General features: G+C 40.6%; 1 protein-coding gene across 1 annotated transcript in view; it reads left to right on the top strand.

The window, feature by feature from the left end:
* ACYP2 (acylphosphatase 2) overlaps window positions 1–26,714 on the top strand; it is a 31,931-nt gene that overhangs the window by 3,810 nt on the left and 1,407 nt on the right. The gene's annotated exons all lie outside the window — the stretch shown is intronic.

Genomic DNA, 26,714 nt, shown 5'->3' with positions numbered 1-26,714 from the left:
GATAAATCACCAGGGAAAAATTCCATCACCAACTGCCTATGCATGTTCTGGTTTGTGTTTTAGCTTTTCAGGACTTAAAGACACTGTGATGACACTTGTTAAAAGTTGGTAGCTCCTGCATGTTCAAGGAAACTGAACACTTTGCAGAGGAAGAAGTGCATGAGTCAACACTCGGGTATTTCAGGAGAGCTTCCTGGTAACGTTTGTTACCCTGTAGGAATCTTTCCAGAACAGTTTGTGCAGTGTCACTTAGACTTAAATTTTCACACTTGCCCCAGCTTTTCAATTAAACAAATGTGAAGCACAGAACAGCTTAAAAATCACATGGTGATGGTAATAAAATTTGTTAGTTGTTTTGCTGGTTCTGGGTTTTTAATGTTAATGTACTTTAGGGGGAAGTGGTAAAGGTGTTTTGATCTTTCTTAAACAATATTTATCTCTTTATGATGGTAAATAGGATCAAGAACATGGACTAAAAAGGGTAGGGATGCCATTGGAAAGTACTAGTGTCCTACAGGTAAATAAGCAAAGCAATGTAAGATGGAGAAAGAGAAGAATAAGGGATTGAGAGGATGATAAAAATAGGCTAAGTGTAAAAAATGGAGGGAAAAGCCCATGAGGCTCTCCAGTGTTGCCAGAAGCATGGAATGACTAAAAAGCCTGCCTTTGTTCTGGAGCAGGAATACAGTCAACCTATAACCCAGTGGTTTTCTAGCAGCTCCCCATTTTCTGACCCTTTTTCTTCTATTTTTGTATCAATAATTATATCGGGAGGCACAGCCACAATGTACCCAGTGCAGGCTCAACCTCAAGAAGCAATGGCTTTATATGATTTATTTTATTGTGCAGGTTGCAAGGTAAGATGTAACTTAGGAGGAAGGAGAGGATGAGCAGATATAAAATGTGGTCATGCTGAGTTACTTTGAGAGCTGCCATGCAAAACAATTTGATCTGGAGCAAACAGCTGAGCAGGGGCCTCCTGGCTCTGCAAAAATCAGTGTTAAATTTTAAATAAGTGTGAACAATTTGGGCCTGGGGAGTGCTGCTTGTGCATGAAGTTGTATCCCTGATTGGACCATCCATTTTGTGTTGAATGTGGGTATGAATTTCTTTCAAGTGTTGGGAGGCTGATTCCTTGATATTCTGTAGTACTGAAATCTTGATCCCACTGGGAAAATACACCAACCTCCCCAAGCCTTAGACTGCAGTGGCAAAGTCACTGAGCTACAGGAAACCCAAGGGATAGATGGGCACTTGTAGATTTTCCTTTCAATTTTGCATTCAGTTTGGTTTTAATGAGAACCTTCTAGGTTTTCAGGGGTGAGGAGACTTTATATAAAAAGTATTTTAAAGCCAATTTTTAAACTGGGACGTCTTGGCAAATGTCTCAGAGGGTGTTTTTAAGAAGTCTTGAGAACCTTTTACCTGTCATCTTGCTTTGGTATCCCTTGGTTTTTAACTCTAGATGGAGCTGTTAGTTCTGAAGATCCTCAACCATCCCTGCTCTGTTTGCAGGGAATCTATTTTTAGACTGTTTTGGTAGAATCCATCTTTTTCCTCACTGTGTTTTACAGTGTTGTTCCCTTTGCTGCTTCTGCTCCACACAGATCACACCCTCTATCCTTAGATAAAAAAAAGCTCATTTTCAGAGAATTTTACCTGTCAAGTCTCAAGAGAAGCAGACCTGCACCATTTCTGTAACATGGTAAGGTTTTATGGTAGTGGAGGCTTTTTTTGCCAGCCAAGGTATGAGCTCATGATAAAAATGGGGTAGAGGAGTGTAGTCCTCTGTTTAATTTAATTTTTTTCCAGGGATGCTCATGGCACAGGCTTTTTCATTATAGCATCTTCTATTTCTTCCACTTTAACCATTAAATAAGGTTGGAGCCTGTGTAGTCATGGTGGTTGTTGCCATAGCAACCTGCATGGACAGACTGGAAGTTGCTTTTCTGGGAGAATTTTTTGAACTTTGATGACAAATTGCTTAGTTATCCATTAAAAAGGGAAGATAAGAGTCTTTGTAGAGTCCCAAATTCAGAATTTACTCCAAAAATCCAAGGTTTCAAATCAGACTGACACTTGAAAATGTGAAATCTTAGGATATTTTTTAGGCACAAGCACATAACGGCACAGTGAGTGTTCTTCCTGTCTCTAGAGAAAGGCAGAGTTCTAAATATAGATGGCTTGTCTTGGAAATGGATTTTAATTAGGAAGCTAATGCTAATTTCATTTGAATGTAGTATTTTTTATTACTAATGTCAGTAAAGGTTTAATATTAATTAAGACTTAACTGGCACAAGACTTACATTCCTTTAGTGTATAAATGCATAGAAAAAAATTTGTTTTTACCATGTAGAGGAGGAAAAGGTAACTGTTAATTATCATATTTGTCATTTTCAGTAATCAGGTGTAGCCAAGGTTCCTGTCTGTACCAAGTGACATTGAATAAATACTTTTTCTCAATGTAATTTTTAAATTGTTTGCAGGGAATAGCCCTTAAATGGAGCTAAATGCTACTAAAAATACCTGTGGAAAAAGAATTCTAGGTCTTAATGCCCAACTGATGTTTAGTTATAAAATGGACATATTTTAGTCAATGTTCTGAAACTGTTCTCCATTTTAAGAGGATATTTTTAAAACTAGAAGTGTAGTTTAGGAGAAGAACGCTTAACATTGATTTGCACATGAACTTGTTGGTGAGGCAGAGATGTGCCCCAGTAGGATGGCTGAAATATTCCTGGGATGTGCTGTTCTTGGGAAGCTGACAGTGACAGATTTGGGAGAAAAGGGCAGAAGGAAATGAAAATCACATTCTTTAGGTTTTTTAACGTTGTTAAAATGCAAACCAGTGCAAGGTGTTAGATTTGTTCTCATTTATGATGGTAATGAAGAACAGTTTTTACATTAATCACTGCTGAAGGTGAGTTGCAGTGTTTCAGTGAATCAATAGCAAATGACAGGAAAATATGATAGGAATGTTATAATTCAGTGTGGCTCCAAATATAACAAGATTTTTAATGTTTGATTATATTTTTTGTTTAAAGCTAAGACTAATGTATGCTAGAAAACTAAATTAGGCTATAACTTTTGTGGGTAATAAAATGGTGATTCTCTCTTTTCAAATTGAATGTTTGAGGTATTAATTTCTTCTCTATAATGATTTATTACTTAAAATTGACATCCTAAATTCTGAATTATTATAGTTATTAGTCCTGTAAGTGAAATTTACTGAACTGTTACTGATGGTGGCCTGGGAGAAATGAGAGTGAGCCTTGTTCTTTGGGATTTTTTAGCCATATAAAATTAGATGAATTAACTAATTCATTTGTTGTAGCAACTGTACCCTGTTTAAAAGCCAAGGAATAGGTCAGCTAAGTCAGAATTTTTTGGAATAAGTCAGGTAAGTCATGGAGTTTTTGGTTACTGAGAATAAAGTGAGTGAACTGTTCAGCTGAAGGAGAGCTGCACTTGCTCCCAGCACAAACCCAGAGGCCAGTGCACTGGGTGCAGTGTCCCAAAGCAATTCCTGTGTGCCTCTGGGGCCCAGGAAAAGGCTCTTTTCCCTGAGTGCCCACAGGGGCTGAGGGAAGAGGTGTCCCTGTGCCCTGAAGGTCACCCAGCCCACCAGTGGCAGCCAGAAATAGCAGTGGCCTCCTGGCACGGCTCCTCTGCTTTCCACTGTGCTGGCTGTGCCTGTTCCCTGCAATGCCTTAAACCACAAAAGCTTTTAGCCATGCTTGAGTCTTTCTGGATATAGAATAGTGCAAAAAAAAAAAAAAGCGTTTTCCACACCCCTGTTTCTTCTGCTGGAGTATAAAAATAGCTGCCTTGCATGACCTTGCAGTTTGTTTTACAGTAGCTCTGTGGAACTGGAATTCTTTATCAAGTATCTGCTTCCATTTCTTCTTATCAGTGAAGTGTTTTTGTTTATAGAGCATTTACCAGATACTTCTGCATGTAAACAGGTCTGAATTTCTAGGATTTTGGCTCTGGAATAAGCAGTGTTAGTGTTTGCTTTGTCTTGGAAAGCTCAGAATGTGCTGTTGGGCAAGAGAGTTCGCTTTTCTCCTGTCTCTGCTGGATGCTGCATTAATGCTCCCAAGTCTTTTAGCAGTGTTAGGAACCAAGGCTGGATTTCTATGGAATTCCAGGCTTTTATTTGGTTTGCTGATGGGTATCTGTGGGAACACTCAATTCCAGCATCCCCGCTGCACAGTTAGAAGCAGGAAGGATTGCAGGGCTGTCTGATTGTACTGTAAAAACAGGCAAGTTGAGGTGTTGTTTGGACACTCAATTTAGGCATTTTATTGCATAATTAGCAGTTATGTGCCTTTCTTCCACACTGGGAAGTCAGGTTTCTTTAGGCTCAAAATTAATCTTAACTAAACCACAATAATTCTTCTATGAAGGACTGGTGGAGCTTTGTGGGAGACTGATATCAAAATAAAATTTCTGATGTAATGCATGATTTCTACTAGGAGCTTTTTTTTCATTTGAGCACTTATGCATGCTTTAATGCTGATATTTTTTATTATTTAGCCACCTTTAATGCTTTATTTCCAAAGTGAAGGTGTTCTGTTATTGCTGATGCAGTAGGATGTGGTGCAGTTCAGTGCCATTCTTTTGGTTTTTTTGTGCTGAATAAAGTGTTTAATGTGTCCTTAGTGCTCCACCACAACGCTTAGAGAGACACTGATGAATAAAATTCAGCTTAACCTAGGATTTTTAAATAGCTTTTGTTACTTAGTTTATCAGGGTGGGTAACTGTGCAGACAGTCAAAAATAGGTCTTTGGCCACATATGTACTGGTAATTATCAATAAAAACATGTCCTTAGTGTAGGTTTCCTGGAAGCCTATTCTGGACGTGATGTTTCAAACAAGTTCTGAAAATACAAACCAACTCACGTGACTCTTAAAGAGCAACTTCCAAACTGCAACTTTTTGGCTTTCCTTTGGTGTGCTGATGTTTGAAAATCACTGAGCAGGCAACAAGCCTGTTATGATCATTTTTCTATCTGAAGGATGTTATTCTGGGTCTGGAGATTTGTGTTTGTAATCCACAGGAGAAAGCAACATAAAGCTAATATCAGAGTTGCATTAGTGTGAGGATGAGAGGATCTCTATGGGAATGCTGCTGCTGTCACACCTGGGGAAGCTGCTCCTGGTGGGAAATCAGGAGGGAATGTTTTCCAGGTGTATTCAATCTCCTGTGTAGTACAGTAGGGGCTCTTCCACAGGAATGCCACGGTTTATCCCAGATGGAAAACGTTTGGCAAACTTAACCAGGAGCCCTGTGCTGAGGAGGTAGATTCAGTTCTGAATTTGCTGGTGTAATTATGCACAAATCATGGGTCTTGCTGCTGCTGATGTTATCAACGTTGTGGTGGTGTAAAGCATCTTCTCTGGGATTTCAGCAGTTCCTTAGCCAGGTGAATCTGGGACTGGAAGCAAAATCTCTGTTCCTTATGCTGTGCTGGCCAGAAAGGCAGAGGAAGCTACTTCCAGCTTTTCTGGGGAAAGGGCTCTGAAGCCTGTTGATGTTGTTGTTTTGTTCCTTAAATTACTGTAGTTCTGTTCTGGTTCATTGGCAAGCTGTGTTCAGTTTATTTACCGTGTTTTTTATCAAGAGTGAGTTTCACACTTGTGTCCTTAAAATATACTATTTGCCAACAGCAGAAAAATCAAAATTACTTCTGTTGCTGCTCTTCCCTCAGCCACTATTGGAGCATTGCAGCAGTAGAAAAAAGTCTCTCTGGGTAACTTCATTATAGAATTCAATTTTACCTTGTTCTTTTTTCCTAGCTCCTCCCTCCCTCTACTCCCTGATCTGTCTCTCCACCGAAATACAATGTTTATTTGTTTAAGATGGTGCCCTGAGATGTTTCCCTTGAACTGTGCTGGATGTCACCAGCTATCCTGCAGCGTTAATATTACTTTTGGTGTCTTAGTCTCTATGTGGCCCCTCTGAAGGGGGATTCTGAAGTCTCTCTAGAGAGAATTGCTTGGAGAAGTCCCTGGGTTTGGTCTGCCAGCCTTTTGCTCTCCAGCTCATTTACTGTAGTCACTCTGTGACTGGATTAGAAGCTTTCTTTTCAAAGCTGATTTTCTTGGAGATGTTTTTTCCCTAGCTGGGGTGAAACAGCTGGCTGGGCTCATCTATAATGAATGCTCTGCTTGTGTACCTTCAGTGCTTTCCACTGGTGATCACATTTGTGCTCTGCTCTTGTGATGCTCTTGGCTCTTCCTGCCACTAAAGGAACAAAGGGAATCAGTCTGGAAAGTGTTCAGAACTTCATGGGGGGGGAGGAAGGTGGAGTTTTTAACATAGGGGAAAAAAACCCCAGGCATTGAATTTAATTAATGCCCAATTCAAAACTGGGCAGCTGATACTCAGTTTGGGCAGTTTCCTTCAACTCCCAATGGACATTCTGGTGAGAGAAGATCCTGGGCAAGGAGTTTTCCCTCCCTGCTTGACTTTCTAGAGCTGTAGAATTTTAATACGTGCTGGAATACAAACCCCTTTGGAGCAAAATCTCAATCTGTTCCAGTCTGCAAATCTCCCAGCAATTGTTCAATGGTGTTTGGTTCGTTATACTTCTGAATTTGGGCAGGTTTGGTGTATCATAGAGGAGCTCACCTGAAACCATCAGACTCTAAAAATGCTGAGCCTGAGCCTCTGTCCCTGCTCACTGTCTATAATAAAAACACTCCCTTGAAATTCATGTCAGTGCTAGGAGCTTTCTTAGGCAGCACAATTCTACTGCCCTATTGTTCTGGGTAGGGTTAAAATAAATCTTTAATTTCAGATGGCTGGTGACTTGCAGGGGAGGTTTTGAAGAGTTTAGGAAAAGGTTTGGCTGGGTATTCTAGGAGGGACGGAGGAAAGCAGCTGCCTGCTGCCAATCTCAGACCTTCCTGGTCTGCCCTTTTCCAGGCTGGAGCCTGGAAATTGAGGTCTTTCCCTGGCAGTCAGAAGGCTGCAGGGCTCCTTTTTAAAAACTCCTAGCAAATTCCAAATTGAGCTCCTTTGGAAGGTGAATCTGAGCAACCTCCAGCAAATCAGTTTTCCAGGGAATAGCACCTGTAACCTGTCTCTAGTTGGAAGTACGTGCAGGGATGGAATTTTGCTGCTGCTGCAGATTTCTATTGCCTGTGCTGCTCCTTGCTTTGCTTGAGCAGTGTCACTCCACCTCAGAAATGGGAAAAAACCTTTGCTGTTCATCACAAGCATTGCTCCTTGTGTCTACCTGTGCTTTAAAAAGCTTTGGCTGGGATGTGATCAAGATCTGATGGATTTCTGTGTTTTCCAGTTTTGTCTTGTCCAGCTCACACAGCACATCAGTGGTTTTGTGTCAAGTTCAGCTGCCAGGACCTGCTATTATCCAGCCTGGGGGAGGTTACTGCAGTCTGTGATGTCCTAAATCCCAAATCAGCAGCAATGCAGCGCAGCTTCAAAAACCAGAGTTCCTGTTTGCTCTTTGGCATTGTAGTGGAGCTGAATTGAGAGCCATAAAGGGACTACCTAAATTTGGAATGAGGGCTTAGACAAAATTTGCTAAACGCTAGTTTTTCAATTCCTAGTGCAAATGTGAATTAAAATTGACAATAATTTTGGTGAGTAGTTACATATAGATTATTCCCATGCTGCACTTGGAGGAACTGGGGCACAGAGCAGAATCAGTACAGTCTCTTATGGCAAATGTGTGATGGAGCTGAGAGGCAGTGTGGGAGTGTTGATATCCAGTCCTGTGCTAATTCTTGGAACAGAGTTTCTTGCTCTAAATTGTTGGGGCTCTGTGCTTTGGTTAACTAATGTCAGTGAAGCACTGCCCAGAATTTCAGGGTGTATCATGTGCTTATTTGGTTTCCAGTAACTGTTTTTGGACTGCTTCAAGCCCTGCAGCAGCGTTATTGTATCAGCTAATTCTTCTGGCCCAGATGGAGCTGTTGCTTTCTGCTAGGTCCAGAAGAAATCCATCTTTCTAATCTCAAAATGTTCAAGAGTACAATGAAAAAAAAACCTGATAGGCTGGAGTCAGTCAGGACCTCATTCTGCTTTATCAACATGAAATTCCTACTACCAAGAAGCAGATAGGAAAATCAAGGAATAGAGCCAGAGAATGAGAATGTGCTGTGTTTCCATTTGGAAATTAGTACTGAGGGGAGCTGATTGGCTCTATTGCACAGAAATTCTGGTGCTGACTCTGGATTCAAGTTCTTCCCTGTTCCCCTCACCACTCTCCTCTTTGCTCTTCTGGTCCTGTAGTTTAAAACAAAACTGTTCAACTTTCCTTGTTAGTAGCTATAAAATACAAACATGCCCTTTGTAGTTCTCACACATCAGAAGTGAAGCAATTGTTATATGCCAGCTGGCTTTATTTTGTTAAATGCTAGCATTAATAATAATTAATTGGATAATTATGTAGAAATTGTCATTCTGGCTTGTGTCCATATGGATAGTATGGGCAGAAAATGCAGTGTGGAGTGGAACATAGGAGCAATTAATCGTTTCAGTGAGTACTTGTAAACAAGGTCAGCTCAGCAGGCATCCAGGAAATCTCTTCTGAAATGTGATGCTGTCTTCATTATCCTTTTAGAGGATTTCTCTGCCCTTCTCTCTGACTACACACAATAAATTTCTGAGGGCTGGTAGACCCAGAGATGAACATTAAGAAACCCCAGACCCTGTAGTATTTTATTTGAACTATATATTATTCTCATCTCTGAAAGCTGCTGTTTTGCCCGAGTTTAGTTGCAGTTATGCAGGCTAACAAAAAGCTATTCAACTTGGTGTCTGGTTTAGCATTTTAGCTAGTATCAAATGGGATGTTTCTGGTTGCAAATAATGGGAGCATGTGGAAGGCTGACAACCTTGGTATTTGCTGAGTCACATGTTCTGAGAAATGCGAAATATTTTGCTTGGTATTGTTTAATAGAATTAAAAATCACCTTCAGTTTTGTAGTTGTCAGACGTGCAAGCCATGCCTGCTGGAGACCTGGGAATTGCCAAGGCTGGAGCACTTGGGGCTCAGGCATGGAGCAGTGTGCTGGTGGCAGAGGTGCCTGGGGCTCAAAATGTCCCCTGGCCCTGTGGGATTGATGTGAGAGGGAATGCTGGAGATCTGGAATGATACCTGGGACCTGTGCTAAAAATCCTTCCTGCTGGAGACCTGCCCAATGCCTTTGCCTTGAGGAAACCACTCTGTTATTAGCTCTCCTCTTCCTAATTATCCTCCCAAATGGAGATAAAAAAATGAACTTAATGGCTTTAGCCAGAGTCCTGCATGGGAATTTGTCTTCTCCCAAGGGGATCAAGTCACTGGGAATGTGACTCCTTTAGAAAGGTCTAAAAGAGATCTGTGTTACCATGGGGTTTGAAAATAGAACTTCCTGAGATTCTCTAAGTGTTTTTCCAGCTGATGTGGCTTTCCAGAAGGATGACCTTTACCTTGAGATGGATGACTGAGGTGCCTTCAGTGGGCTTGTGCCTGTGCATGTCTCCCTGACTTGTTTTGGGAAACACTTCTGTCATTCCTCTGGCCTGTTGTTTAAATCACAGTGTGTGCTTTGAGATGTGGGGGACTGGACAGAAATAGAATATTCTTTGTTCTGGACCAGGTGATCTGTGCTGCCTAGCCCAGTGTTTCCAGTGAATAGCAAGAATAGATGTGCCAGAGCAGCCAAGGGTTTGTTTGCAGGGTGGTTTTCCTGGCAGGCAGCTGCTTATTGTGGCTGTTGCTAGAGAGGAGCTCAGAGGACAAAGGGGGAAAGGACAGAGGGTTTGTGGTCCTGTCAATAATGTGTTAATGCCAATGAAGTTATACCTGGTATGCAGCAAGTGTTCATTTTGAACAGCTGTCTTTAGGTAGGAATAAGTTCTCTCATCCACACTCTCAAAATACAGAATGGGCACATTGTGCTGGTCACAGGATTGGGCAAATCCTGCAGTGGAAGTTGGTGTAGAAAGGGACACAGGTGCCATAGGCTGCCTGAGGGTGGAACATACACTCCATTCCTGGAGAGTGTTGAAGATACTTGTTTGGAGCTCTGTGGTTGGTCACCCTGTTCTCAGCCTGCCTCCCTGCTCTCGGTGGATCAGCAGGGAATGTGCCAGTGGCTTTTGGAATTCATCTCAAGGTCACATCTAAATACAAGAGAACAAAAGGCAGGGACTGTGATGTTTGCCCCTAGTCTAGGCAAGAGCAGAGTATCCTCTGTATGGCTTTTATGCAGCAATCCTGGGATTTGCTGAAGAGGAAGGAATGAGGTGAAGTACTCTAAATGTTGGATAAAAGAAAATATTAGTTCTGGTTCTGTAGCCAGCTCAAAAAGCCGAGAATAAGATGGGCAGAACAAGCAGGTACTTCTATTTTTGTTGGTGATTCTGCCCCTCTGCAAGAGAGGGGAGAGCAGCTGTTTTGACACCAGCAGACACTGAAATCCAGGAGCACTTTTGTGTTCTGGCTCCATTCCACCTCAACAGGAAGCAAGATCCTCTGGTGGCAATTTGAGTTGAAGTTTTGGTTATTTTATACCACTGTAATGTGGCAGAGTGACTGCATGACAAAGAAATTCTGCCTTGATGGCATTTAAGCTGTCTAGTGATGAATAGAAAATAAATAAAGCCTCAGGGGATTTTCAAAGTATATGGATCTTGATGAAAAGATTTTATTTTTTTAAAGAAAGGTTAATAATTAAATTCCTCTGGGAGAAAGGTTTATAACTTAAAATATGCTAAGAGGGCTGTTGTTCTGGCAAATAACTTCTAGTGTGTTTTAGTTGCTGAATAAAAAAAAGCATAGAAAGGGAAGTTGGTTTTAGCTAATTATGGAGAATATGGTTTTTAAATCTGTTTTCAGGCACACTGATAATATTTAATTCACTAATGACTCAGTGATAGCATCTTGATTGAATGCATTGCTAGTTAAACATTTGTGACAATAGTTGATATTTTTTTCTCAAGGCCCAAGGCCTCTGTATAAAACTATAGGAATTGAAATTCTGTTTTAAGTAAAGGTTTGTAGCCTTCCATATTGCATTGTTGAGGTAATGCCAAAACCCAAAGGCAGACAAACATCTGAATTTTGGTTTAATGGTCTCAGATTTCCACTGGTCTCATGATTTTTTTGGCAGTTGATGAATAAATCTGAACATGAGGGATTATTACTAATCCTTAGTGAAAATGAGATAGTAAGAGTATTATAAATAATTTCCAGGTATTACCTACTCTGTTCAGGTTCATTGCACACTTTGCTTCTCTGGTGTCTAGTTCTCCTAATTAAAAAAAATGGTAAAAATAAAACAATTACATTCAGGTAAGGTCATGATATATTTAAGTCTTACCTTGTTTTATCAGACCCCGTGTGATACTGATGACAAATGAGAAAAAGCAGCTCCTGATGGATCATTTCCTGCAGTCTGTCTTTGGACTGTGGAGGTTTTGTATCTTAGCAGGTAGGGATGTAAAACCTACTTCAGACACTCAAGGAAAACAGAACAAGCATTTTGTTCCAAAGCCATGTAACTTGCCCTGGTTTTCAGTGTATTTCTGCAGTAGTTACTTGAGGGTAGTCACAGAGCTGTATTGGGCATTGCTCCAGTTCATTTTGTATTGTTTGGTTTCAAGCCCAAAACAAAAAATAGACAATATTTGGGTTTTTTTTCCCTTGGGTTCTGCCTGTTTGCAGTTTCTGAAACTCCTTTGCTTGAGGAGCAAAACTGGATGCATTTGAAATTGGCAGGGTCTTGAGGATTGAGAGAATTCTCCTTAGCTTTCCCTTCAGAACTCTGTAGGGTTCAGGTGGTGCCAAGGAGCCATTTTCCAGCTGGCTTGGTGTGTACCAAGTCATTACTGTCAGGAAACTTTGGTTTAGAGTGGAGCTCACTCCTGTGCCCTTGCACAAATGGCCCTGGGAGCAACCCTTGTTTCATTTTTCCAGCTGTCTTTTCCATTTCCAGAGCTTATCCTGAAGTCATGGCTCACCTCTGACTCATTGTACAGAGGTTCCCTGGAGTCTTGAGTTTTTCTGAGTCCAAACAACCCTTGGGTCATATCACAGCACAAACTGTCACTTGTGTAATGATTAACACATTGGGTCAATGGCAAGCTGAGCAACTGTATTTACTTAATAAAAAAAATAAATTTTGGCCTTTACCATCACTCAGGGCAATGGGGGTATCAGTACAGAATGAAATATTGGGTTTGAGACAAAGAGGTGTCCTAATATTGTTATGGAAAATGACTTGTGAATGAGTCAGGAACTGCTTGCATGCTCTTCTCTCAGCATTTAAGACACAATTTTTTTTAGACATTGCTTTTGTGAAATTATTACAGGCAGGAACCTGAAAATAGTGCTGAAACAGCCAGGAAAATGTGGTGAGATCCAAAATCTCTGCCACCCATACTGGACACAGAGTAAAAAGGTGATGAACTCTTGAGATTCCTTTGAAAGGAAGGAAGACACCTTTGCCCAAAGATATTTAGTACACTAAATTCTAGGATCATGGTGCTGGTACAAGGGGTCAGTCTTCAGTGGAATGACTTTGAAAAGCCTTTTATTATCTTTTCTACAACATAGAAACTTTGTTTCCCCATTCATTGTGTTGAAGAACGCTGTTGATTAGAGACTATTTACACCTTTCCTCATCAGTCTCTGGGCCTGCTACACAGAAATTGGAATATCCAAGATCTTTCAGTCATAAATTCTTAACCATGCAAGCATTCTGTCTTTGTCTCCAGCTCTTTACTTCACCTTATCCAGAGGTGGAAAAAGCTTCTCCTTGACCAGCTGCCCTGTGTTCTTCCTTGTTCTCCCTGACACACTTTATTTCTGCTTTTTCTCATTTGCTGTTCTGATTCACTGCTGACATCTCATTTCTTCTCTGCTGGAAGCTGCATTTCCTCAGTCACTGGTACAATGTTTTTGGCTCTGTGTAGCCATTAAAAAATAATAAATTCAGCTGCTTATATTTTAATTCTCTTGTCATATAAAAAATATTTTAAATTAGTCCTAGTCAATATGACTTTGTAGTTCAGTGTTTTTACACTAGATGTCAATCTACTTGCGTATGTGGAAGTTACTATTCTGTGCCTTCTAGATATTTCTCTCAGCAACTCCCCTGCTAAAATTCTGCTTTCCATCTGCTTTGCAGGGGAATCAATGCCAGGAGAAAAGAGAAGAGTTGAAATATTGATTTTCTTTTGATGGCTGATGTTGAACAGGACTTTTTGCAAATAAGACAGCAGTTTTGGGGCTTGTCAAGTGTAATTAAAATCATTTATTTCAGTAAAGCTGGTTGACAGCTTTAATGGAAAATGAAATTTCAGCCAGTGTAGAGAAACTTGTTCCAGGGCTTATTTCTTAATCTTTCCCTCTTTACAAACACCATTCTTGCAGGGTTTGGTTGAAATGAGATCTTTGAGTTTACAAAAGCATTTCCTACCTTGCCATTGCAGAGCCAGTGCTCCAATGAATTGTTTAGGAATAAATGGAACTAATTCCTGCTAGGAATGCAGAATTCAGTGAGTTATTTAGTGAGTGGAAGTTTCTTGTCACAGAGAAACTAATAATTGCTATTAACTGCTTTTTAATATATCTCATTAATTTAACCTCTTCTCTTGTGTTTCGACTCCAGTTCTGTGATCTCTTCTGAGAGGCCTCAGAGCATGTTTTAATTTGTATTTGTGGAAGATGAACCAAAATGATGTCTTACATTATGCTCTAATCCTATACTTTATTATTTTCTTAATTTTTGCAGTGCATATCACTGCCTTGTTAATACATCTTCCCAGGATTTTCTTTAATAGGTGAAAAATTCCAAATGGCATTGAACAACTGAGCTGGCTGGAACTTCTAGTCGTTTGGAGAATTATTTTATTTAGAAATCAGTTTAAAAAGAGCAAGAATATGTTCAACATGGCAGTGAAACAGAGAAGCCAGACAGAGCATCATGGCTTGTTAAAAGAAAGTTATATAAGAATTTTAAATATGCAGAGACTTGAAGAGTTTGTGCTTCTTCATTATGAAGTTGATTGCTGATGAAGAGTGAGACAGGCCTGAATTCTTTTAACTCAGTCAATTTTAACTTGTTAATTATTGGGAGGTTTTTTTTATTCTAAAATATTAGAAGGCTTTTTAGTGCCCAGTCCCACTTGGTAGCTCAAAATTTTTGAACTACTGGAATATGAAAAATTTCCAACTTGGGGTTTTTGGAAGTGTTTACTGAAGTCCTGGGTTTCTGACTTCAGGTTCCTGCAAGGTATATGAGTGAAGGTGACCTTTGCAGTTATGCCTCATTTACTTTGTGTTATTTCATAGGGCTGAATATCAGTTCAAGAGACATAAATTTGTCTGAAACAGCTGCTAAAAGTGGTGAATGTATCTAAAGTAATAATTAATGAAAAGTAATTTGCTTTACAAAAATCCTTTTGATGAGCTGGGATGGTTTGTATTCTCTAGCCAGCAAGTTTCTTTGTCTGAAAGAATTTTGCCATAAGGGAAGTGTTTTGCATTCCTTAGCAAACACAATCTCTCCTGGGATTCACTGAAGTGCCCTGAAGAACTGTAATAAGTAATTGCTTTGGACCTGGAACTTTCTTTGAAACTGGATGTATTTTAAAAACTTACCAGGAAAGGGTGCAGTTTGAATGTTGCATGGTAACATCATGGAACAGATTTAGGTCCTCTTTATCACATTTTACATAAAAATCCCCATCTTTGAGCTTTGTTGCTTTGGAGCAGCCTACAAAGTGATTTTTATAGAAGCACAGGAGTGGAAAAATGTACCCAGTTCTTTGATTCTTTTCCATGTGTGATGATGGGAATCAAAAGGAAAGCTTGTCCTTGTCACCTGTCACTTGGTGTCCCCTCACACACTGGAGCTGTGCTGTCTCTGACTCCTACAGACTCTTCAGGAGGTTTGGGCTGGTGCCCTCATTCTCCATGGACTTCTCTTGCCAACTTGCTGGAAATCAGCTCTGCAGAGAAGGACCTGGGGATCCTAGTGGACACCAAAGTATCCCTGACCAGCAGTGTGGTGGAGGCCAGAAAGGCTGATGGGACCTGGGATGCATTGGAAGAGCATTCCCAGAAGGTCAGGAAGGGAATCCTGCCCTGGGAGGCACATCTGGAGTGCTGTGATTGTCAGTACAAGAGGCACAGGGAGCTCCTGGAGCAGGGCCAGCGCTGGCTGTGGAGATGAGGAAGGGCCTGGAGCATCCCTGCCCAGGAAAGGCTGAGGGAGCTGGGGCTGTTCAGCCTCCAGAGGAGCCTGAGCTGAGAAGGGGCCTCAGCCCTGGGTGTCCCTGTGTGCAGGGACCAGGCTCTGTCCAGGGGGCCCAGCTGTGGCACAAGATGAGCAGGCAGGAACTGATTCCACCTGGACAGGAGGAAGAACTTCTTGGAACAATTGGTTTAAAGGGGCTGTGGAGTTTCCCTCTCTGGAGATGCCCCAGAACCAGCTGGATACAATCCTGTGTCGTGTGCTCTGGAATGGTGGGACTGAGCCACTGTGGTCCCTTTTCACCAAACTCATCCTGGGATTCCAATTATGCCAATGTTGATGCACATTGTGGCTGTTTCAAGCATAAAACCAGAGGATGTGGAGCTCAGGTGTCATGGAGAGCTGTTGCTCTGCCTTGGTCTGTGCAGATTTAGGACTTGTTCATACTTTTTGCCACATATAAATCTGCTCTAAACCAATTTTGTAGGCTTCATCTGTCCTCTTTGCTGAGTTCCTAAGTCACCATTGTGCCACTAAGCAGCAGAGTGCTGGGAACACGCAGCTGTCACTTAAGGACTGCAGATATGGCAAGGTGGCCTTGGTTTGTAAGGGTGGTAAAGAGAGACAAAAAGATTTATCCACATAAAACTGAATGGGAAAGCTGCTCATTATTGTTCTGAATTAAGTGCTCCCTGCACCTTCTTTAGTGTCTCTGCTTGGGACTGGTGTTCAGCCAGGTTTCCATCAGAGTGTGTGGCTGCTCTGTTTAAATGTGGCAGCTTTGAGCTGCTTATGGTTCATGTTAAAGCTGCAGCCACACAACCATTTTTGTCCCATGTGCTCATGGTAAATGTAATTGTGTTTAAAATTATACATGCAGATAAAGGCCTGAATTGTTTATGCATAGTTTTCTGTTCTGGTAATTTGTGCTCCTTAGGGTTCTCCCTGTTTGTTTTCTAGTTAGTCTTGTAAGGGTTGTAGATGTGTTTAGGTGGAATAAAGAGGGTTTTTTTTCCTGCCCTGTTGCTTCAGGGTTTGATCAGTTGGTGTTTGCTGGTCACCCCAGCTGTATATCAGTTGTGTATCTGGGAAAATTGTCTTTTCCTAATAAAATCAGTGGTTTATGTTTTGTGAAAGGTAGGGAACTGTCATCCTTTTACCAGTTCTTGGGAGCCATCCAGCATTTTGGATCTGTGAGTGCTGTGGGGTTTGGAAAGAATCTGCTCTAGCAATTCAGAGTGCTCATTGTCTATCTCTAAACACAGGGAGAGGAGTCAAAATTTCATTTAACCAGCACCTACAACTTGATTAGCTGGGCAGGTTTTGCTGTCTGTGTATTTATCCTTTTGCTGCTGGAGGAGCAAGGCAAAGCAGGAGATATTAATATTTAATGAAATTTTCTGGATCTCAACTGTAATTGTGTTGCTTTTTAGCTGGAGGTGTCATCTCTTGAAGTTCCTGCTGGATTTCTTTTTCTGAGTAACTCAACCCACATTTCTCAAGCTCGTAGACTTAATCCTTGAGTTAGTTATATTGCCAGTTGTTTGGGTGTATTTGTAGGGGATCAGACTCTTGGCTTAAAAATATTTATAAATTAATATCCAGAGTAGAAAATTATTGTAATGGTGAGGTTTCTTAGATGGTTGCTGAACTGATTCTTAACATGCATCTTGAAGATGAAGGACCCTAAAGAAATAGACCTATCAATATTTATGAGTTTTGGGGCTTTGTCTTCCAGTATTGGGAAAGGTAAGTAATTAAAAATCTCCATTAGTTAAAAATGGGGTGAAAATAATGATTTAAAGCTGAAATGTAGAGTTTTATGAGAGAGGCTTAAGAATTGAGGGAATGTCATAGTATTTTTCTACATACTGGATCAATATATGGATAAATAAGCAAAATTGCATAAAGGAGAGAAGGTTGTTTCTATTATGAAGTCAAAGGAGAATGAAGGAACAGAAGGATTTACATTCCAATAGTAGATCTGTCAATATTTGAATCCTGAACTCGTTTCCATTGTTTCAATAAACAAATATAGGCAAGCCTGTGATGTCCTGCACTAAGTTTAAAGCCAAAATCCATGTTTTAATTAAAAACAAAATGTAGTAAAAAGGATTTTTATGGGGGAAAGTTGTTCTCTGGTAGAGATGCATTTCTTTACTTGGAGGCACCTTCCTAACATAACCCTTGTGCAGTTTGTCTTGTAGGAAAGTAGCTGGAGAACCAATTCCATGTGGGAATTCTGAATTTGTAATGCAAGGTTCTGGCTTTATTTGGGCTCCCCAGTCCACACTTAGAATGTCATACAAGGGTGGGAAAGTGGCTGATGTAATTTGAATTATTTATTTACTAATTTTTTGAGTTCTGTGACCAAATGCTCTTGATTGGCAAGAAAACTGCAGCAGCAGCTCTGTATTAGGCTGGTTATGGCATTGTTTGTGTTTAATGCTTGGAATCAGCATTACAGGTGTTCACTGGCTAATGAATTCCTAGAAGTCTTTGCTGACTGGGTTCTGACATCTGTTGACTTCCCAGTGCCAGCATTTCCAGTCTCCTGGAGGAGTTTGGTTTGCCTAAATAATTGAGTGTATCTGTCCAAGAGGAAATATGCTCTGGTGATTGGTGTCCAAGAGTTTGAGGGATGGCTTGTTTTTGGAAATTGTCTCTGGAATTGGAAACCTGTATATGGTCGTGAATATATTTTGTGGAGATGTCACAGTCAATATTAGCTTTTTATGTATTTTTTTACTCTAGATATAAATGCAGATTTGCCCTCAGTAGGATCTCTTTACACAGTAGCAGCAGTTCTGCTGCCTCAGATGTTTTTGTGTGTGTGTTTGCTAATGAAAATTCCACCAGAATAAGCAACCACTCATTTCTCCAAACACAGGAGAAGGATTCAGCATGATGTAAGAAATGGGACTGACTTTGCACTCGTGTCTTAGTGCTGTGCTGAATGAAATGGCAATTATTCCTGCTTGTTGAGATGATAAAGGATGAAATGATGTTTCTGTGCCTTTGGAAAGACTTCCAGTGATTCCTCCTTTCACTGGTACCCATTCTGAGAGCCTGGAATGTGACTCACAGAGGTGATGTGCTCTTGAGCTCCTGCCTGATCTCAGTTACATCTGTTTGGTGGTAAAATCTGTCATATCATCATAAATATTCCTAAAACTCGGTCCTTATCTTGGAATGGGAATTCCTGGAGGCTTTTAGTGCCTTTATCTGGAGGCAGATCTATGGTCTAGCCACTCTCTTCATCCCACACATGCTCTGTCCTGAATTTCAGTGCAGCTGCTGTGAAGTTCATCTTTAACTGATGTGATTTATATAGTGTTTGGACTATCTTTTCTGGACAGCCAGGCAGCTTGTTTTTATAAAAAGCATGATGACATGAACTGTTCTGACATGAATTTTGTGAAATTATTATTTCACAGCAGCTTCCCCAGTCATACACTGCTAATGTTTGGAAGTTTGCATAATTCTTATAAATTATTACTTTTGTTGTTTTGCTTCGAAGATCTTGGTGTTGCCAAAAACTGAAAACATCTTTTATTCTCTGTGCACTTAGAAATGCTCAAATAAACAAGGAGCAAAATCAAAGAGCCTGAGCTTGCCTTTTGAGAAGTTTTATTCTGGGAATACTTCTGTGTTTTCAATGCAAGGGTTTCAGCTCTCTGCCTTTTGGAGGAAATTTTTGTTACTGGAAGCACCAAGGAACTCCAAGTTGACTGTGAAATAAGTTGAGGGTTTTTCTGAAATAATTGTACATAAATTTCAGTAAAATGAGCTACTAGTTAGACTTGTGGTTTTCCAGGATTTTTTTTGTAGTTCTCAATTCACATCCCAACCCATGTAGCTGCTGCAGCAGCCAGACTATGGGAAAGCCATCAGGAACAGATCTGTCAGGCAGAAGCAAACTTCAAAAAAGGGGGAAGGGAAAAAAGAAAATGGTATAAATTGCAGAGAACAAATGAGATGCTCGATACTTCTTGACAGCCCCTGAAGCTTGAAGGGAAAATGGAAAAAAAACAGGAAGATGGAGTTTAGGAACATACTTAGGCTTTGCTAATAATTCTCTTCTTACCAAGCATCTCAGAAAATATCAAAACCTGCTGTATATTAAGGAGTTAGGAGGCATAAACAACAAAACTAAAAATTACTGCAGGACAAGGTACTTTAAAGAGTTATTAACAAGACTTATTTGGGAATACTGAAATAGTCTCCCAAAGATGGTTTCTTTTGATTCTGCTAGTTATTTTTTCTATACTTGGAGTTCTTTGTTTAAATTTTGTAAAAGCAGACATCAGGTCTATCTCCCTGTCCCTAATAAGCGTTGGCTTCAGTAGAAATAAGCTACTGCCTTTTATAGAGTCCTGCTTTTATTCTGATTTTTTTTTTTTTTAGATTCTGAAGCTCTCACTACCAAAATCATGTGCTATTAACAGGCAGATTTGGAAGGAGCAGGCAAATGTCCAAGCCCATGGGAAGCTTAGGTGGAGGGATGAAGCCAATTACCCCCAGTGATAATAAAATCAATCTGATTTGTTTTCTGTTAGTGGTAACTTCAAGCAGGAAGTTCCAGAGCTGCCTGGAGAAGGTGAGATTTTTGGGATTTCCAGTCTGGGTTTGTTTTATAGGAAGAATGATTCAAAGAAACCTATTTCTTGATTCATTCATTTTATCACTGTTGCAGATAAACAGGAGACTGTTTTTAGGTAAATACTCTGAAAATAAGGTTTAGTAAAAGCAAGTAGTACAACACTGAACAGCAAGAACACGTATCAGATCTCATTTCAGTATGTATTAAAAGCCTTGTTGAACAATTTTTTTACACAAAGAAACATTGAACCAGGATTCTTCTTCATGCTCTGATAGCTTTCTTAAGTAGCTGGGAGCTTTAAGTGTTTATTTTTCCTCAGTGAGTATATCCATAGTGACAGTTCATGGACCCCAGGATGGGCTTCACCCTTGGCATGCTGTGGTGAAAAAGTCTTTTCTATTTTTTTAATATTAATAGAAAGTATGAAGCCAAATGATTAGAGATGTTGCAATGCAGACTTTGAGGAAATCAAATAGCCTTGGCTGAGTTATATTTGGTTTTTATTTGATATCTCAGCTGATCTATCCAGCATCCTGCCTGTTGGAGTGGTTTGGGATCAGGGCTTGAATGGCTTCATTAGGGTGAGGTGTTTAATACCTGCCTGCAGAGAGTGGAAGGATAACTTCATGGAACTTGGGAAGCCAGGAAAAAATGAAATTGAGATTAGATCTGCCAGAAAGGATATCTTGAATATAGGTGAAGTCATAAGAAAAACACGATAAAGAAGCAATGTATTGAAGAATGAAAATTATTTTCTTACTGTAAGTGGAGTACAATTCCTTGGGGTGTGGCAGTGTGGAAAGGGGTGTTTGCTTCCATAAGGTCCCTGAGGGACAGCCTGGCACATCCCATCCTGGAGCCCCCCCTGCCTCAGGCTGCTGTGTCTGGAGCTTTACCTCAAGGCAGAGCAGACACAGGGTCTTGGGGGGTGGTATATAATGGAAACAATAAATAATACATATCCTAGTCCTTGCTCTGCTTTCCAGGGAATATTGCATGTGCATCCTGTGGATGACAGGTTCAGTGTTCCCTGCTTTGTAAACACACCCTGCTGGATTCACCTCCGTGCTCTGGTGTACTGGAAACCACCAGGAGCTCTTGTCAAATCAAGAACAGAATCCCTGCAACATCCTTATGTTAATGTTTTGCCTTCTGCTTGTTGGAGCTATATCTGTAATACCAAAAAAAAAATAGACCATTATGAAAATAAGTCTTGATAAAGCTCATTTGCTCAGCTTATAAAAGTTAAGCAGACTATTAGCTAGTGGAATCCACTTGGTGTTTTCCTGAACACTTGTGCTCTTTAATATTACGTATTTAAAACACTTTCTTGTTGCTCTGATATTCTGAAATGTCTACTATGTTATATCACAGTTGCTTTATAAAAAGCAGTTGGAGATGGGAGGTTAAAGGGGGGGTGTAACTGCTTCCTTGGAAAGTGTGCAATTTAAATTAACAAATTAGATCACATAGTGTAAAATCGGGGGGAAAAAATAGAGCTGAGCTGGCTGAATGCTTAACAAAAAAATTCAGAACTCTTTTGCAAGCTAAGGATAAAAAGAAACACAAAGTTCTTAGTTGTAGGCCAACCTTGTTAGCTTGTGAAATATTCCAACAGAGGCATTCTAGGAAAAGATAAATTTATGTGCAGTCACTGCAACACTGGAAATATTAAATATTGGCCTTCAGACTTGTTCAGAGCTCTACAAGAAGATGTTTTAAAAGTGTTGATGCTTTCCTTTAAGACCTTTATAATTGGAAATGCCAACTTCTCAGTGAGCCTTCTAACTTTATTTTTTCAGCCCTTTAACTATGCAAAGAGATTTGTAAAGTAAGGGAGACCTTTGAGGAAAATAGAATCCCAGTGGTGTTTGAAGGAATTCACTGCTTTGGCCTGGCATTATTTTTAGTTCTTGCATAATAATGAATTATTCTTCAGTGTAAGTGAAGAGGACATGCAGAAAATGTGGAGTTGTGGATGTTATTCCTGGTGGCTTTTCTGTCCAGCTGAGCCTTGGGACTGCAGAACAGGGCAGTGTGTTGTCTTTCAAATTCCTGACCGTGGACTTGTGGCTCTTGAATTTCTGCCAGGCTGTGTGAGGATATGGCTTGAAGTAAAGCTGAGCTGGTCAAGTGTGATGATTCATTATGGCTCTGAAATGGCCAGGGTTTAATTAACATTTTGATGGGTAAAGTTGGTAGAGTCCTGTAGTCCTTGTTCAATCTTATGTGGGTGATGGGTGCTGAGTGTTAGAGCTTTTCTTTTGTTGGTGCCCCAACAGCAACAGTTCCTCCTCATTTAAGCTTCCTGTGGCCTTGGGTTTAATAGATGTGGAATGGCAGAAAACCTTGAGTGTAGTGGGTGAGGTTAGCCAAAATTCCCAGTCAGCTTGGGGAGCCAAGTGTCCCTGTAGGGGCAGACAGATTCCAGGGAGAAAATACAATGGGCCTTTTGGCTGCTGCTGGCTTCCTGGGATGTTTACTGCTCTGGGAGACAGGACACAAGCTGAACTGGAAATTCCCTTTGTCTCCTACTTTTCTCTAGGTCAGCGTGGACATAAAAGCTTTGTTTGAGTTACTGGAATGGCTGAATTTGGGTTTACTTTTCACTTACTTCTTTACTTTGGAACAAACGACTGCAGTGTTGCTGAGATTTTTCTGATAAGATCTCTGAAAGAAGCCAAAAGTGACTTGCCTAACATGGCCTAAACAAAGAGGTATGCTGATAAGTTTTAATAAAAATATACTTATGATCTCATGTTGAAATGATTAAATCCTCCTTGAAGGTTACCAAGATGATTAACAGGAAAATGCACAACAGATCTTGGCATTGCATATGACAAAACCAAAACAACTCCAGGCTTGGTTTCTATCGTTGTGGGATAATTCCTCCTCTTTAAAGTAATAGGTGAGGACATTTAACATAGATCAGATACCAGTATCAGAGTAAATTTGAGATACATAGAGCCAAATTCTGTCCTGATGCAAACTGGCCATGATCACTTTTACATTAAAAAAGCCTTGCAAATACCATACAGAATGTGATGATTAACACATAAGTCACTTTTCTCAAGTTTATAAATAGAAATTCACCACCAAAATATGTGTTTGAGGCTTACTCAGGGCCATGTTCCACAATATCTGTAAAATCTCAGATCCTGCTAATCTGCCCTTGCTGTTGACATCCTTTCCAATATATCTCAAGGAAAAGCTCATTGTGGATTCCCAAGGGAAATGCTGCCCCTGAGTGCAGCAGGGAAGGAAGAAATATAAACAAATTAACAACATTCATCTGACAGCTGTGTTTAAAAACAGAGCCAAACACCAGTTTTGATTAACTACCTTTCTCTCCTTCCTAAAACACTTCCAGAGCTTGTGTTAAATCCCCTATGGGCTAAGGCATTCCTGCTGTGGGGATGCAGGGAGCAGCCAGGCTCCCACACCCCTCCAGGCTGCAGCTCTATTCTGGGCCACCGTGCCTACGCCTCAGCAGGTCCCTTCCTTGCCAGCCACCCACTGCTTGGTCTGGATCCTTCAATCCTGCTGCTTTTCCTTCCTTGCTTTAATCATCTGGAGTAACCCCTCACTTGCCTTGGATGTGGTGGGGCCATCCCAACACTGGGGTTAAAATTCCCCTGCCTTGCACTTTGCCTTGTTCTCAAATCCCATTATTTCCAACACACTTTTTAGCAGGGTTTTTATTCTTCCTGCTACTCTTTCACAACATGAAACCCTATAAATTTTCTTTATAATTACCTGTTTTCCTGGCAGGAGGGGCAGAGGTGTAGGGACAATAGGAATGGCTCTGCAGTAAGCTGGGGAGGGAAAGGTGAGAGGTGTCTTTATTCAGAGGAATTTTGGGGTTTATAAAAAGGCTTTTGAGTTCATGTTCCTGGCCCTAAAGATTACAGAGCAAAGCTTGAAAACCGTGGCTAAAGTTCTTCCCAAAAGCTCAGAACCCAGACAGCCATGCGAGAGAATTCAACATTTCTTCTGCAGATGTGGAAATATCAGGATTTATGAAAATTGGACAGTGCTGTTGCAGAAGGCAACAATATTTTTGGAGGGATTTTATAAATATTTGCAAGCCTGGTCTATATGCTGTCACAGATGTAAATATGGTCTTCAAAAAATAACATTCTCTGCTGTATTTTATCCTAAACAAGAGGAAATAAAGTAAACAAGACAGTGCCATTATTTTCTCTTCCTCTAAATAAAAGCACAGGTTTCTCCTGTTCCACTTAAGTGACACTGTGCTTGAGGTAAAGAGAGGAACATATTCATAACCTTTGCCTAGTTCTTCATGTATTAATGTTGGCGGGTATTTCCAGGTCCTTTCCTAGCACCACAGACTGCAAATTTCTACAATATCACTTTAAAAGTTCGTCTTTTTGCAGACAAAAATAAACTATTGCAGGAGTAGTTTTCATATTGTAGAGAAATACCTCAGAGAATAATGCAAAGCAAGCTGCTTATTTTAGAGAGATGTGTTTCGTAGCAGAGATTGGAGTTAAAAAATATATATTATTCAGGAAATCAGGAAGTTACTCTGTTATTGTAGTATTTCAAGCACATTGGTTTTTAGGGCTGTGCCAGTGTTATTAGTTGTTATTATTATTAATGACAGCACTTAGTGCTGTGGTTTAGTTGACAAGATGTCATTTGGTCAAAGTTTGGAATCTATCTGGGAGGTCTTTTCCAACCTTGAAGTGTGTGATTATCCTGTGTTATAGAGATGTAACTCCTTAAATAGCTTTTCCAGTGAGCTCTCCAGATACCTGGCCAGGCTCCATTCTGCCAAGTTAACAGGTAGGAGTTTTCCTGCTTGGAATGCTGTGCACAGCTAGGCTGTTTCCACAAGGATATGAGCTGGGATGGTGCAAACCCAGCTCTTGGGATGTTGTTTTCCAAGATGTGTGGAGTGGAAAGGGCACTGTCACCTGGGTGTCAAGGCAGTGGCTCTTTGCAAGGTTTGTTTTAGTTAATGAAAGGAGAGGAGAGTGACAGATGCAGTTGTTTTAAGCTCCTAGGAGTCTTCCCCATGACATGGGAAGAGGGAAGCTGTTTCAGGAGCACTGGCTTCTCCCCTGGACAAGGAGCTTGTATAACTGAGAAATCCATGGTGATCCACAACTCAGTGGGATCAGAGCATGGCCAAGAGTGACTTCATGGACATGCAGTGCTTGGGATGGGGAGGAACTGTTCACAAGAGAAATGGAGTGACAGGACAAGGGGGGAATGGTTTCAAACTCACAGAGGGCAGGGTTGTGTGGGATATTGGGGTGGAATTTTTCCCTCTGAGAGTGGGGAGGCCCTGGCACAGGTTGCCCAGAGAAGCTGTGGCTGCTCAGCCTTGGAAGTGTCCAGTTGGATAGGACTTGGAGCAGTCTGGGACAGTGGAAGGTGTCCCCTACCCGTGGCAGAGGGTGGCACTGAATGGGTTTTAAGGTCTTTTCCAACCTAAACTATTCTGTGAACTTAAACATGGTCAGAAATGGCTTTTTAGAGGTTAGCTCTTGTTCTGGATTCATTGGAGCAGTCACTTGGGGAATAAATCCTTTAAAACAAGAGTCAGGTGTGTGGTATCCTCCTTTGCTTCAGATGAGCGAAGGGGAGGGAGGCTTTTTGTACTCCTGAGAAGTGGGAAGGAGCAGTGAATTTTAACATGGATGCTATAAATGACAAGCTAAGACTCTAAATGCAAGTAATTGTAGCTCATCTCTGCACACATGAAGAGATCTGAGGTGAATGGGAATTGAGAAGGCTGAGTGAAGCAAGGGGAGGGTGCAGAACCTTTTCTTCACTGTGGATCCAGATACTCATAAGTTAAAACCATTTCCAAAAATACCCCTGTAGTGATGAGATTGGAGATGACACTTAACTTCTAGGAAATACTGGTTTTCTGCTTTCTTAGCTTGTTAAAAATGTGCTTCCTCATAATGCTGGTGACTGGGCTGTCACTTGAGCAGAGAGAGGGAGATGGCTGAGGGAAGTCCCCTCAAAGCAGAGCTGAGCCCCAAAGTTGTGCAATTCCCGGGTATTGTCTCCTCCCTTCCCTCCTGCATTAAGTAAGGAATAACACATACATCCTGTAAAGAGTTTCCATGGAGCTGGGTTGCTCTGATGGGATTTTCATAATTTGTGCTTCATCCTTATTCATGTGAAGGAGAGTATGTGGAGCTGAGAATTGATTGTTTGCTCTGGTCAGAGGTTGGAGTTATTTCTTCACCCAGCAGAACCTGGGAGTTGGAAGCACCCAGGGATGAATTTTTGTTGTGAAGGCTGGACAGGGAATGTCCAGATATTTTAATTTCTCTATGCTAAAATAAAGCAAGTCACGTTTGAGATACCTGGGTCTGGTTGCTGTTTTGTAAGAAGTTTTTCCATACAGAGGCTCTGTTTTGTTGTTCAAATCACACTGAATGCAAGTTCAGAACTGTCTGTGCTGGTGATGAGACCAATCTGTGAGGGACTAACATGATTCATGGGGAAAATTGTTTGTCTCTGGTTACCAGTGAAGCCCCTTGAGATGTTTTGCAATGTTTTCTGGTGTCAAGAATTGCTTTTTTAAAAAGTCTTGCATGTGAGGTCTCTAGCAAGGTGTTTCTGTATCTCAGATGTGATATACTGATTTACTGGCTCAAGGTAAGTAATTTCTGTGCATGATTCTCATTATAAAGTCATCAAAATTAGGTCTTACTGCTAGAATATCGTGGTTTACATTGCTCAGTGTGTTTCTGCAAAGGATTAATTAACATAACTTAATAAGACAGCTTCTATTGTTTTCAAATCAGAATTTAGGTGAATATTACTTTTTAATAGTAATCAGTTAAGTATCTGTACTAACTTCTAAAAATTATTTTTGTGGAAATACATTTCTCCTTCAGT

This window comes from Sturnus vulgaris, chromosome 3 (genome assembly GCF_052056855.1).
Source record: "Sturnus vulgaris isolate bStuVul1 chromosome 3, bStuVul1.hap1, whole genome shotgun sequence".
In the NCBI taxonomy this organism is placed as follows: Eukaryota; Metazoa; Chordata; class Aves; order Passeriformes; family Sturnidae; genus Sturnus; species Sturnus vulgaris.
Note: the sequence above shows the minus strand (reverse complement) of the source record. Positions and strands in the feature narration are given on the sequence as shown.